This window comes from Dipteris shenzhenensis, chromosome 26 (assembly GCF_047967505.1).
Source record: "Dipteris shenzhenensis isolate YYH24624 ecotype China chromosome 26, Dip_SZ_1.0, whole genome shotgun sequence".
Classification (NCBI taxonomy): domain Eukaryota; kingdom Viridiplantae; phylum Streptophyta; class Polypodiopsida; order Gleicheniales; family Dipteridaceae; genus Dipteris; species Dipteris shenzhenensis.
Genome location: NC_141621.1, coordinates 11,591,404 through 11,604,459, shown reverse-complemented (window position 1 = coordinate 11,604,459; position 13,056 = coordinate 11,591,404). Strand labels below are relative to the sequence as shown.

At 42.3% G+C, this 13,056-nt stretch overlaps 1 pseudogene across 1 annotated transcript in view; it reads right to left on the bottom strand.

The window, feature by feature from the left end:
• Positions 1-13,056, bottom strand: part of LOC147884670 (protein NPG1-like) — an 89,841-nt pseudogene that overhangs the window by 49,359 nt on the left and 27,426 nt on the right. The window contains exons 3-4 of the transcript XR_015543557.1: positions 11,137-11,389; positions 4,444-5,447 (exon numbers count right to left, since the gene is read on the bottom strand). The product of XR_015543557.1 is annotated as a protein NPG1-like (transcript). The remainder of the gene's footprint in view (positions 1-4,443; positions 5,448-11,136; positions 11,390-13,056) is intronic.

Here is a 13,056-nt window from a genome sequence, read left to right as displayed (position 1 = left end):
AGCTACAGCTGAACCGTCAGATGGTGTAGGTGTAGACCCATCGACATACTCCCATTTCTCTTGAAGTACAAGAATGGTCTCCATTCGGTATTTCCATGTGCCATAGTTTAAGTTATCTAACTTAGCAGATGCCTCCAAATCGAGGTTGCTTGTGGTAGACATGATGCAAGATAGTACTCAAAGTGCCTATGAAAAGCACTAACTGAATCAACGGCAATCTGAACTGTCGGTGAAGATATAACTGCAATAATATATATCCAATCTGTTACAAGACTTGTGGCAAATGATGCCGAAAATAGCCAAGAGGCTTTAAAAGGCTCAAATGATGTGCACAATGCTAGAAAAATAGCCAATAGGCTTTACAATGGTGGCATGTGAGTGTAAAATCAAATCATGTGCAATCTACCCGCCGTTGATCAGTTGACCAATGCCTCTGAAAACTATGAAGTCTACTCACTCAACTGTGGAAGATCGGGTTTCTAAACATGTTACCGCATGTGAGCGCTCTCTACCATGATCAATTCCTGAGGGTCTTGGAGTATGGTCTCATCATTAGGCCTCAATACCTCGAGGATAGGAAAGTCTCACATGCATTGAGGATCGCCATTGGGTAGTTGCGAGTCTCGTTACATCAGCTGAGGATGAGACAGGGAGATCTGCAGGCATACCTAGAGAGCAGAGGATCTGCAGACTATGCCGGATGGGGGAGATCGAGACAGAGGAGCACTTTCTATGTGTCTGCCCAGTCTACTATGAGATCCGAGGGTGATATCACTACCTCTTCCAGGAGGGGCATGGCTTTGGCCTGTTTACACAACTGATCCATTTTCCCAACCAGGTTTGTGTTGGGCTCTATCTAATTGAGATGCAATGAGAGAGAGATACACTGATGCGACAAACCAAAGAGCAACAGGGGGCGATGCCACAGGTCACCGAGATTGACAAAGCACAGACGTGTTGCAGATTTCTATGCATCTGAGTCAGCTACCGGGGAGGCTAAGGGAGAGGAGTTTGATGAGATGAGAGCATCATGGATTAGCAATGAGAGTCTCCGCCACAACACTGCCAGACGAGAGGCACACACTCCACATGCAACATGGAGAGTGACCAAAGCACACACAATCGAGGTCAGTATATTTCAGCCCTCCTCAGAGGAGACCGCCAAAGACGAGGCGTCACCCTTGAGGTAGCCCATCGGATACAGAGATTGAGGAGACCACGCCCTCCACCACATCGAGAGACAGCTCGACAGACACATATACGAGAGCTCCTCACATCCCATAAGAGAGCCACCAAGGTACCCGGATATATAAAACTTGGGCATGGACTAGGACCGTTAGCTCTAAGCACCTGATACTTCTCTGCTTTTTTGCTACTTTTTCTACTCTGCTATTTTTCTCACTAGTTTAGCACTTTAGCTTCAGGAAGGGCCTTAGTGAGCCTTTTGCTTCAGCCCATAGCGGCTTGTATGAGTTACTTTTTGGTTTTGTACTTTGTCTCATAGGCCCGCGAGACCTCCCTGCAGAGGTTAATACATCTTTCTTTCTTTCTTTCTCTCGCGCTAAGGCAGCAGGTGATACAACAAAGCTCCCTTGTGATGCTGGCAGCAAGTAGCAACAAAATGAAAGCGTAGCAACAACATCTACTGCTCTAATACCACTAAAAGGACACTTGTAGGAGAGGACTGAGAGCATGTCATTCACCACCAGCCACGCCACTATATAGCTCAGATCTAATCTATTCTTGTGATCCTTTGTGCCATAATTTGCCTGACCCACTTTGTTTAGCCAACCACATCAATTACCTGGTCCTTCCTTTACGTGTTTGACCACCACCTTAGTGCGCAACACTTATGTCCACTCGGTGACTATACTCGCCCCCATTGAACCCCGACTAATGGCTACACATCATTACTTTACAACCTTGCTTATCTAGCTCGATCCTTTACAACCGTAGTTCCTTACATGTCCATTATTGGTCTTTCTCTCACTTTTATTTCCCAAAAGTACTGTTGATGTAACATCCGTTCTCTCAAAGACTTTAATAAACTAACTTTCTTTCTTTCTCTTTTGTGACAAATAGGACTATGATCTTCAACACTCACAAGAGCCAACTTCATCATAAGTCACCCCACCCTTGAAAGAGAGAATTGAAATTGTTAGATCATATGTCTAAACTGAGTCTTCACAGGACCGAAGTGCATTACGAGACTAGCAGCTCAAGCATGACTAACCAGCGTGCCTCCTACCCATTTTCAGCATGTGGGTACTAGGTGTGTTAGTGGCTCTCCCTACCTCGATCCTCAATTGATGTGACGAGACCCGCATCTGTCCAATGGCAATCCTCAATGCATGTGAGACCCGTCTGTTCTCTAAATAATCACTCCATCCTCTGATACTCTCAGGAAGTGGTCATGGTAGAACTGGATCTTTGTGGAAAACTCCTGGTTCCCCTCCCCCCCCAAGTCTGTGATGTATAGAGTTGGAGTAGATCCAACCATACAATATGATTGGTCTCATCTTGCAGGATTTGGAGGGATGGGGCATCCCAGCTATAGTGGAAGGGGGAAAGGCGGTCCATGTGAATACTTGGACTACCATCTAGATATGTGTGCATATATGTCACCATCTGGAAGATGGTATTAATCTGAAGTTGTCATGGCAAACTTTGCCTATTTGATCTCAAGTTCTCGTGAGATGGTGCCGGGAGACTCTTGCTACCATCATGGCCTGGAACATCTGTTCGGTAGGACATTGTAGTCTGGTAATGGGGGGGCAGCAGATCTCACCTGCTGCCACTCTCATCAATATATGGCTGGATGTTATACATACCTTGCAGGCAATTAGAGAGCAAGGTACAAGGGAGAAGACTATGGATAGAGGAATCCAATTGTTGTATAAACTGCTGCTGGAACTTGCTTGCAGGTTACCAGACATTGAGCCAGGACGTGGGGAAGGGCAGCCGGGAGCTGCTCCTTATCAGTGCCTCACAGATAGTTCATTTCTCGTATCATTTTCAAAGTTTTGATCAAGGTACCTTTTCTTGAGGGGGGAGGATTAAAGAAGGGGAACCTCTCTAGTTCAGGAGACACATATGAATGTTTGCAGGTCTAAAGGAACATGATTCATTCTAACTATGATGAAAAATGCAAGTTTTGAGTTCCCAAGGATTAATTGCATTGACTCATATTTTTGAACAGATTAAAGACACAGCATTGAGATGATAAGAAGTCCAGACCCTGGCATATTTAAAAGGCTTCTTGCCTTCAATTATTGAAGGGTGGGCACATGATAAACATCTAGAGACTCTCACTCATCTAGGAATCCTCATGAACGCTCTTTGTTAGGGATGTAAGCGTGCCTGAGGTTAGTGTGACAGATTCCGCAGGACCTGAACTTGAAACTTCACAAGCGATCAAGGCACCATATATCATTATTCCTTCCTCAGCATTGAAGATGGTCACATTACAAACATCAGAGACTTTCACTTTCATCTAGCAATCCTCATGCACACTCTTTGTGGCGGATGCCAGGTGGCTTACGGTTGGTGTGACAGATTTCACAGGACCTGGACAAGTGAGCAAGGCACCATCTATCTTTATTCCTTCAATGTTTCAAGAAGAGGAGTGGAAAATCTGAATGGAAAGACCATCTGATACAATATATCACCCAGGACATATCTACACATCAATGCAGAAATTGTTCATGCCATAGCTCTGAACTTTCAATTTCAGCTTTGGAATTTCACAAATGTCTATGCATACATCATCAATGTACCATTGAAATGGGTACTTCATAAGATCCCATTGAAAACGAAAATAAGCCAGAAATACCCATAGACATGCAAAACATCACAGAACACAAGCTACTTCAACAAAGGTGTTTCGACGTTATGAGAACATGCCAAACAGCAAAGAATGTTCCCCGAGCAGGCTGCCATTAACAGACAACCTTCCCCAATTCTAAGAAGGGGGATAGGATTGTTTGGTAAATATGCATTTACTGCCTAGTCCTGAGCTATTTTATATCTCAAGTTTGTTCCATCTGTTACTTTTACCACCTCGATCAAGGTTTATGCAACCTTGAAAGGAGTTTTTGTATATGGAATTCTCATATTTGATTTTTTGTTCAAACCTTGGCATATGACCTGACTTCTATGCAACTAAGTGTATGTCCCATTTGATAGAAGGATTATTCTCAAAACAATGAAAGAAAATGCCTACTCTAAAGCTAGCACACCAATTCATGGTCACTTTCTCTCTGACCCAACATAAGGACAAAAGTAAGCTTTCACCATTCTGTCATTTATTGTCTTCCACTGTGCTTCTACTGCAGAACAAACTGCATAAGACACGCCATACTAAAAGAAAAGCAACTATAGATACTCTTATAGTATAGCAGAAAAAAATGCAATCGCACAAAGTAGAAAAGGACGTACTCAGACCTTCGACCTTGAAATACCAGCTCCAAAGCTCTTTCTTTGTGCTTGTACCAATGCCAAAAGATACATGTATGTCTCAATGACACGGATCGACTCACCCTGTGCAATCAGCAACTTTGCTTTGGTGCGCAATAATTCCCCTTGGTCCCACTTACCAGTCTCCTCAAGAGCAATATTCAGAACATTTTCTGCCTCAGAATATCATTGCTGAGCTGAAAGTATCAGTCCCAGAAATCTCCAACCTTTCACTATTGTGCCACCAGTCAAGTCCAAAAATTTCTTAGCACAATCCAAGGCAGCAGTCACATTTCGCTGCTCAGCATACTCTATCCCAAGATCAAAATATACTTCTGCATTGTCTACATCCAGCAACACCGATTCTCTCAATGCTTTCAATGCTTCAGTCCGAAACCAGGCCCTTCTAGTGTTTGAACAAGCCATCCTAACCTGCTTTCCCATGGCAACCCCTGCTCCACTGTAACAGAGGGCCAGGTTATACCAACGGTCAGGCCTGCTATATATTCCGGGCAAAAGCTGTTCAAACTGCTTTGCTAAAGCTGCAGTCTGTCCAGACAATGCCAAAGCAAAGGTCAAATGATCCATGACCGTGGAGTCCCAGGCGATTGTTTGCCGTGAACTCTTTCTTAAAAGAATCATCAACAGTAGAATAGCCTCCTCTAGATTATTTTGGGGAACGAATGAGCCTTCAACCTGGAAAGCTAAACTAGGTGCACCTGCTTCCACCCCACCATATAGGAGCAAAAGTGCAAATCCCTTTTGAATGCGTGCACAGCAGTCTGGGTTTAAATTCCATTGATGTAGCAATGCACGCCTATATGCAGACATTGCCTCATGGTAAAGGCCTGCTTGTTTCCAAAGCTCTGGCAGTAGCTCCACAGCATTGCTGATGATGTCCTGCAGCTTGCTCTCACCCAGAGCATCTGGCATGCCTTGAGGAAACACATATTCCACTGTGTCGAGTATAATTTTGCACTCCTGGGCCGCATCTGCAATGACGGTGATACACAAACCGCATATTAACAAGTTAAACAGTGAGAGCAAGCAGGAGAACAACAGATCCCAACACACTAAGCACATTATGAAACCCAAAGCAAGGCTTCAGGGGACAATGCCATTAGACTGGGAAAAAAAGTTCTAAAAGCAACATGCTTATAACTTCCTAGAATCTTAATAGCAACACACATTTTCCAGTTTAGTGTTTGATACCACAAAAAAACACTGAACTGAATCCTGATACATAACGTTTTATCCCATCTTGCTGTAGATTTTTTTTTTCATCCAGTATCATCATTATGCTCAACAAATACACAAAATGTCTTTTTTGAGAAGTCTCACTACAGTCCTGATAACGTCAAGCAGGAGGATCTGCCAACGTAGAAAACTAATTTCCTCGTGCTTTTATAAACCCCATTTGTGACTATCTGAGATCAAAGTACGTGCACATGTGAAGCGCCACACTACAAACATCTGCAAAACAAGTTAATTTGTGGGAAAATAAGCAATATATCACTTCTTGATTCTCGAGAAAACTTAGTTCAACAGGTGGTAGATCCAGCAAGGACAAATCCAAATCAAAAGACCAGAACTTATATCAATCTCAATGTGCCTGGTACGGGCGTAAAAATTTGGATTCCTGGCCACAACCATAGCACTGAGAATGGTAATGTGTGTCTACTGACACTCGCGAAGATCTCCAAGTAACCTCCTTAGCCATACACAATCTGCCCTGGTAGTGAAGGCTGCCCTGCACTCAGCCTCACATATAGAGGTGGCAACAGTGGGTTGTCCTTAACCAAGATATGCATGACTTGCTAAGAAATAAACAATTCCCATTGGTGGACTGTCGGGTATTATAATCACACGTCTAGTCTGAATCATTAAAAGCTTATAACTGCAAGCTGTCCCCCCTTGGATAAAACAATCCAAGTAAGTAACGAAAAGTACATTTAATTGCTTGCCAATCTCAGTACCTGGACTGTGCATAAACTTGCAGTCTTGCTGGCTTGGGAAGCAGCAAACTGAATATCTACTCTAGTGTTGCACAGATATAAAGACAGCCAACTGCCCAGCTGTCATACCCATACCATTGGGCTCTCCTACATCTAAATACTCAACTTCATGCTTGCAATCCTGAAAACCAAATGTATGTAGGACCTTCTGTATGTACTTGGACTGAAGCATCAATGCCTTTGTTTGACTGCACAAAGTGTATGGCCAACTTCCAAGTAATAGTGCAAAATACCCAGATCTGACACCTCAAATGTCTGCTGTAATCAGCTTCCAAGTCTTTGTAGGGAACTTGTTCAGAATGTGTGCTGCAAACATGATGGCCTCTAGGCCAAAACTTGTGAGGCATATGTTTGCCCTTTGCCATGCATTTTGTCATCACCATCAAGGTCATGTTCTTCCTCTCAGAAACACCATTCATCTTTGGTGTGTATGGCATAGTACATTGATGATTTATCCCTTTTCAACGTTGAATGTACCTAACAAATATTCCCCCCCTCTATCTATACGGAGGGTTTGCACCTTGCAACCTGATTCATTTTCAGCCATTGCAACAAAATGCTGAAAAAACACTTGGATGTTTCAGTCTGCATTCAATGGGTAAACTCAAGCAAATATGGAGAAATCATCAATAACGGTTACAATATATAGATACTTTCCAAAAGATGGTGTATGGGGCCCGCACACATCACGGGACAAAAGGAACTCTTGCCTCATTCTTTGCTTGATACATGGTCTCAAGGATCTCTCATGCACGTCGAAGTCTTACGTGTACGAATGTGGAGAATAACGTATTAGAACCTCAGACCTCAATATATTGATGAGACGATTGTTCACTAAAATGTGTCTATAATTAACTATATCTAGCTACTTCACTCGACTGTTCCATTTCAGCATCAATTGATATCTTACACAATCTGACTGACATAGAAATCACTGCCCTCCATGAATCTCATCTCCTTTGGTGTGAGAGCTGAAGGTCCTGTAGTTTGCTGTCCAGTACCGTTGACAGGTGTGACCAGTCAAGTCCATAGGACAAAGCTTGTCCCCATTAACATATCCCCATAAACCCTTTGCAACCAACAGAGTGACCATAAAACTCCACAAGGAATAGTTGGTTCCTTCCATCTCATCCTCTTGTGCCAAAATCCCAAATGCATCTCCTCCTTGTTGACCCATTATTATGCAAACAAAATGCTTGCAATCCGCCCCAAAATTTTTATTTTTTTTTTCAAGAACCCAAAATTTTGACTCACGCTGAGTCTAGATATCTTTAAAATTGCCGCAAGTCTACACTAGACTTTATAAGCTGCAAAAGTAGCTTAAGCCCCAAAAGGTCTATAAAAGAATCTGCAAAACTATGAATTTCTACAATTTCTTGCAAATGTCAACTTGTGTGTCTGCAAACAGCAGATTTGAGGCAAAAGCACCAAATTTGATAGACAAATATACCTGAAATTAACAAAAGCCACAAAATTGCACTCTCAATCTGAGCGATTTAAACTGCAGAAATGACCAAATCTACAAATATGTTCGAAATCTGCAGAAGCCCAAAACTGCAACTCTAACAAGGTACAATACTGCAAGCACAAAAGCAAATAGCAAATAATACAGCCAAAAGTCTACAAACAACCCTGAGTAACGATGGTACGGTGGTCAAATGTATAGACAACTAGACACACGAGTTGTACAGATAGGCAGAAACAACGTGTGTATAAACAGGTGGATGGCAGCTCACATGTATGGATCTATACGGAGCTTGGTTGACACATGTTTATATGCGTGTGTCTGCATTTTGGTCGTGGGATTAACCTTCATCTCCTCATCTAGAACTTGACAGTTTGGTGTGGAGAGGTGGAAGCTCAAGAGAACTCTGCCCGTCCAAGCTGAGGGCTCTCAAGGGAGAAGGGCGCCGTAGTGGTTTGTGACCACTATTCCATAGTTATTTTTCTTTTGCTGGGCATTGTATTTTCTCTGGTGGGTGGACAATCTGGTATCTCTAGGAGATGCTGGGTTCCTGTCAATTTTCTTTGCAGGAGAGGCCTTTCTCAGTCGTTCACGACATTTTTATTCGTTCATGCAAGCTAAGTTATGTTGTTTTTTTTTTCAAGATCTGCTGCTGAGGATCGTGTGCATGGGCATTTTCTTCATCATGGAGGTGGCTGTTTTCATTCTGCAGTTTACAGTGGTCTGCTTCTAGTTTTTCAGTGTGACCCAAGCAATTAAGTAATCACGTCAATCCTCTGCTTCATTGCATCTCAGCATCATTGATTTCTTTTCAGGATCTTGCTGTAGCATTGGCATTCGTGAGCTTGCTGCAGTGTTGGAAGGCGACTTGAGCCTTGTTTTTTTTGAGCCTTCTCTGGGTCTTATCTTGTTCCTCTTTATTAATGGCAAAAGCTCTCTGTGTGTGTGTGAACATAAAAGTTGTATTTGGATTTTGAATAATCTCTGATTTGGGCATCAGGTCCCATTGTAAATATAATCGGTTTTACTTTTGTTAGTAACTTTTTGCACGTGATATCATTATTATGAGATCGCTTTGATAACTTCCCTAGAAATTGCATGCAACATAACTGACGACTAGTTCTCTTGTATTATAAGAGAGATTCGTTTTTTAAACTTGGCTAGATTCCGCATGTCATAGCAAACTTAATTAAAGCGAGATAATCCTTAAAGGAAAGCTGTTCTATGGTTATGCAATTCAATCGATTGACTCTCAAGATCTTGATTCCTCATTTTGGCAATCAACTATGTGTGTTACTGATTATCCTTGGATTGCTTAGAGATTAAATAGGATGCTTGCCATGGGCTAATCTAAGTGATCTTGTTGGAGTCTTGGAAGGAATCAACCCATAAATGAATGACGGACATACCATGCAAAGAAATGGAATAAATTGAACCCTCTTGTAATAAATTTGTTAAAAAACCTGAAACCAAGGGCAAGTTACAAATTGGTATCAGAGCAAGTTAAGCGAGCTGGGAAAAGATAATTGAGAGAACATAACTGGTGGATCCCATGAATTGATAAAACAACATTGTGTGTTGATTTCAAGATGGAACTAGAGTCTAGCACACCCAATAGCAGGGGAGGGAACAGCAAGTAATTTGTAGATTTGAATGGGGATCAAGTGTCAGCCAAGTCAATTCAGAGGCTTTTAGAAGAAAACATCATGTTAAGAGCTACCTTAGAGACCCGAGGGATGACAAGAGAGGAAATTCGAGAGCAAACACATCGACAAAAACTCAGGATAACCATGATTTGGAGAGGATGCTTAAGTGATTTGAAACCCCCGGGATCGAGGGCTCTCAATCCCTTAACCCGTAGTAGTTTCTTCATTACTGGGTGATGCATTTTCTCTGATGGGATGGATAGAGAGGCATTTCGAGGGGTGGTTGGGTGGACTATTTGGTATCCCTGAGAGACACTAGGTTCCTGTTGTTTGCTACCTCCAAGGTTAGTTGCTCTGCAAGGAGGCATTTTTCCTGACGTTGTCTCTCTTGCACATTCATTGCAAGAGTATCTTCCATTGTCATTTGGATATTGTATCACCATTTCCATGGCCTTCAACATCCTCCTCGTACCTTGACCGTGTAGATCAACTTTTACAGCTTATAGCTACTGTCTAGTTCTCTTGCAACCCATGACAAATTGCATTGTGGTATCTTATTTTAAATAAAGAAAGTGAACGAAGAAACGAGAAACGATCTATGTTAGACCAGCTAGCTTGTGAAGACAAACAAGGAATCAGCTTCCTGATAGGAGTCAAAACTTGCACTCGAGGCATCTCTCTTAGAAGAACGACCACTAACTCATGAAAAGCAAATGACTAAAAAAGATATAAAACATTGTATATCAAGTTGTCCATGATCAACATAAAAATAAATGAACAAAACCGCCACAGATAACTTTTGTGATTTCGCCGATATCAAGGACCACGGACTTCATAGATTCTACCACCTATAACCTACCAATCCTTACATGTCTTCGTTGCATAAGCTGCCGCGTTACAATCGAATTTAATATGAGTTCCCTTAGAATGTTACTCTCCAACTGAAATTTGTATATGAGATAAATGGGAGATTTGTTTTTGAAACATGGCTAGATTCTACATGTGGTAGCAACCTTGATTAAAGAGAGAGAATCCTTAAAGGAAAACTATTCTATAGTTTTGCAGTTCAATCCTTTAACTCTCCAGACCTCAATTCTTCATTTTGGCAGCTAACTCCATGGGTTACTGATTATCATTGGGTTGCTTAGAGATTGTGAATAGGACGTTACAGAGGGGCGACACGATTTTTCCATACAGATGATCTCCCTGGCCTACCTGAAAGATGGTGAGTGTGTCATAAAAAAGGATATCCAGGATTCCTACTCTGTCGCGCATGCAAAGATCTCATCAGAGGACTGTGTCTAGGAGACGGTTTGCCAACATCATGGCCTCGACTATTTGTGTAACATGCTGCAATCTAGTGATTTGTGTGTGTGTGGAGGGGGAAGAAGGGGGGGGAGGGGTGCGGGGGAAAGTAAATAAATGCCAGAGTTTGCTTCAATTGCAATATAGCAAATCAAGATAACACAACGTTCCATTCAACTTAAAACAGAAGCAGTATCATATGGAGCACGCAAAAAATATAGTAAAATGTGCATCTTTGCTAACTGCATACCTATCAAGCGTCCCAACTTGTGCAATGATTTAGCTTTTAGGTAAATAGCCTCTAGAAGCAGACTAGCTGCATGTAGAGATAATGGTTGGGTAATATCATTTTTTGATCTGCCTCTCCGATGATGGCCCTTGCTTGTGATGGAAGATTTCATACGAAATTTTACAGTGCTGATATCTATTCCATCAAAAACTTGCAATGCTGCTTCCACATTACCCCTCTGGTATTCCAGTCTTCCCAGAAGGGCTCGAGCCTCCTGTACAGATAAAAACAACATTTCCAACACTGATATGTTTATTAAGGTGATAAATATAGGAAAAACCTTCTCTACGTCTGTTAAATGCCAATAAAAGCACACACAAATTTTTGTCATGTACGATCAACAAGAAACCATAAACCAACAAAACCACGTCAGGGGTTAGATTATCCTTGCATAAAAATATTCTCCTCTTCATTTAACTGCCAGCGAAGATATAAGTCCGAGCTCCAATAACCATTATCTTGGTTTTGACTCCCACAAAAACCACTTATTGTCCCTTGATAACATTAACAGAACTATCTTCAATCACTAAAAATTGACCATTTGACTTAACTGATTGGCCTTAAGACAGTCCTCTGGCATAACAAAAGCATTTAGGCCCTGCAAAATATATATCGGCTGGGTTGGATAGAATCGCTATATCTACAACAACCCCGTTGTCACAATTTTTTACTTACACTCCTTTCCGACTTTTGATTATGGATGGATTTGCAGATAGACACTTTCAACGGGACTTATCCCATGACCCTTCACAGGAGACGTTTTCCTCTATGGAAGAGACACACTCTTTCATAAGAGATATTTACTATTTTTGGACTTGCTCAAGGTCACACTCCTTCACAAGGGGTACAAACCTCTTGATGCACATGACATGTCAGTCAGTTTTACCTCTTCACTCAGACATCATTCATGAACAAAGAATACGATTACTTCCAATCAATCTTGATCACTTACTTCCTTCCAATTCTAAGAATCTTTCATTATAATTAATAATCACAGATTAGCTACGATTCCTTACAGTGGTATTAGAGCAAAATTTTCTCTCTTGCATGTACAGAATGCCCCCGGCTGCCCAATTTTACATCCACCGCACTATGTTACTCCATGGTGGTCTCTCCACACTGCATGTCATCTGATAACATGCATCCACACACTATAACACATGCCCTTTCGTGTGCTTGGTGTATCCCAAACAAAGGGACACACGCTTTGATTAAGGGCCACACGTTTCATTTTTGGGGTTCATACCCAATCGAAAGGAGATAACACCTTTTTGGCAAAGGTAGTCCACTTTGATTTGCACCCTTTTGAGGGCCCATTTGCCGCACATTATACCCCCTTCCCCGAACTGCCATGAATCAACAGGCTGACCATCTACATGTATGCCGTGATCGACCAGGCTACCGTATACACTTCACATGCTCTGATCTGCATGTTCCAGCCCACCATCACCCACCTGCTCTGTCCACACGTCACTGCATGCCAGGAACTGTCCTAAGTTGATTCGCATGCACAGCCAGCCTATGGCTGTATATTTACCATCAGCCCACAAACCGTCCCAGTGCTGACAGCAGTCAAGCCATTGCAGCCCTGACAGCCATATCCGATTTCTGCCCACCATATAGCCTCTTACATGCCCCATCCTGTTTGTCCAAACAGCCGCACAACAACGCCATTTGCCGTATAGCCCTAGGATCAGCCACTTGCTATTGCGCACATCCCACGTTTTGGGCCTGGGATAGATTCAAAATGTCCATACAATTGACCTTAAGGCTTGTCTATGCTGCCATGCTGCCCTTTTTTATTCGAGTGCCACCCGCCTGCTTTAACCCTGCATTTGGAACCGCTTGCACAGCCCTCTTCTAGCTGTGTATTGGACGCCC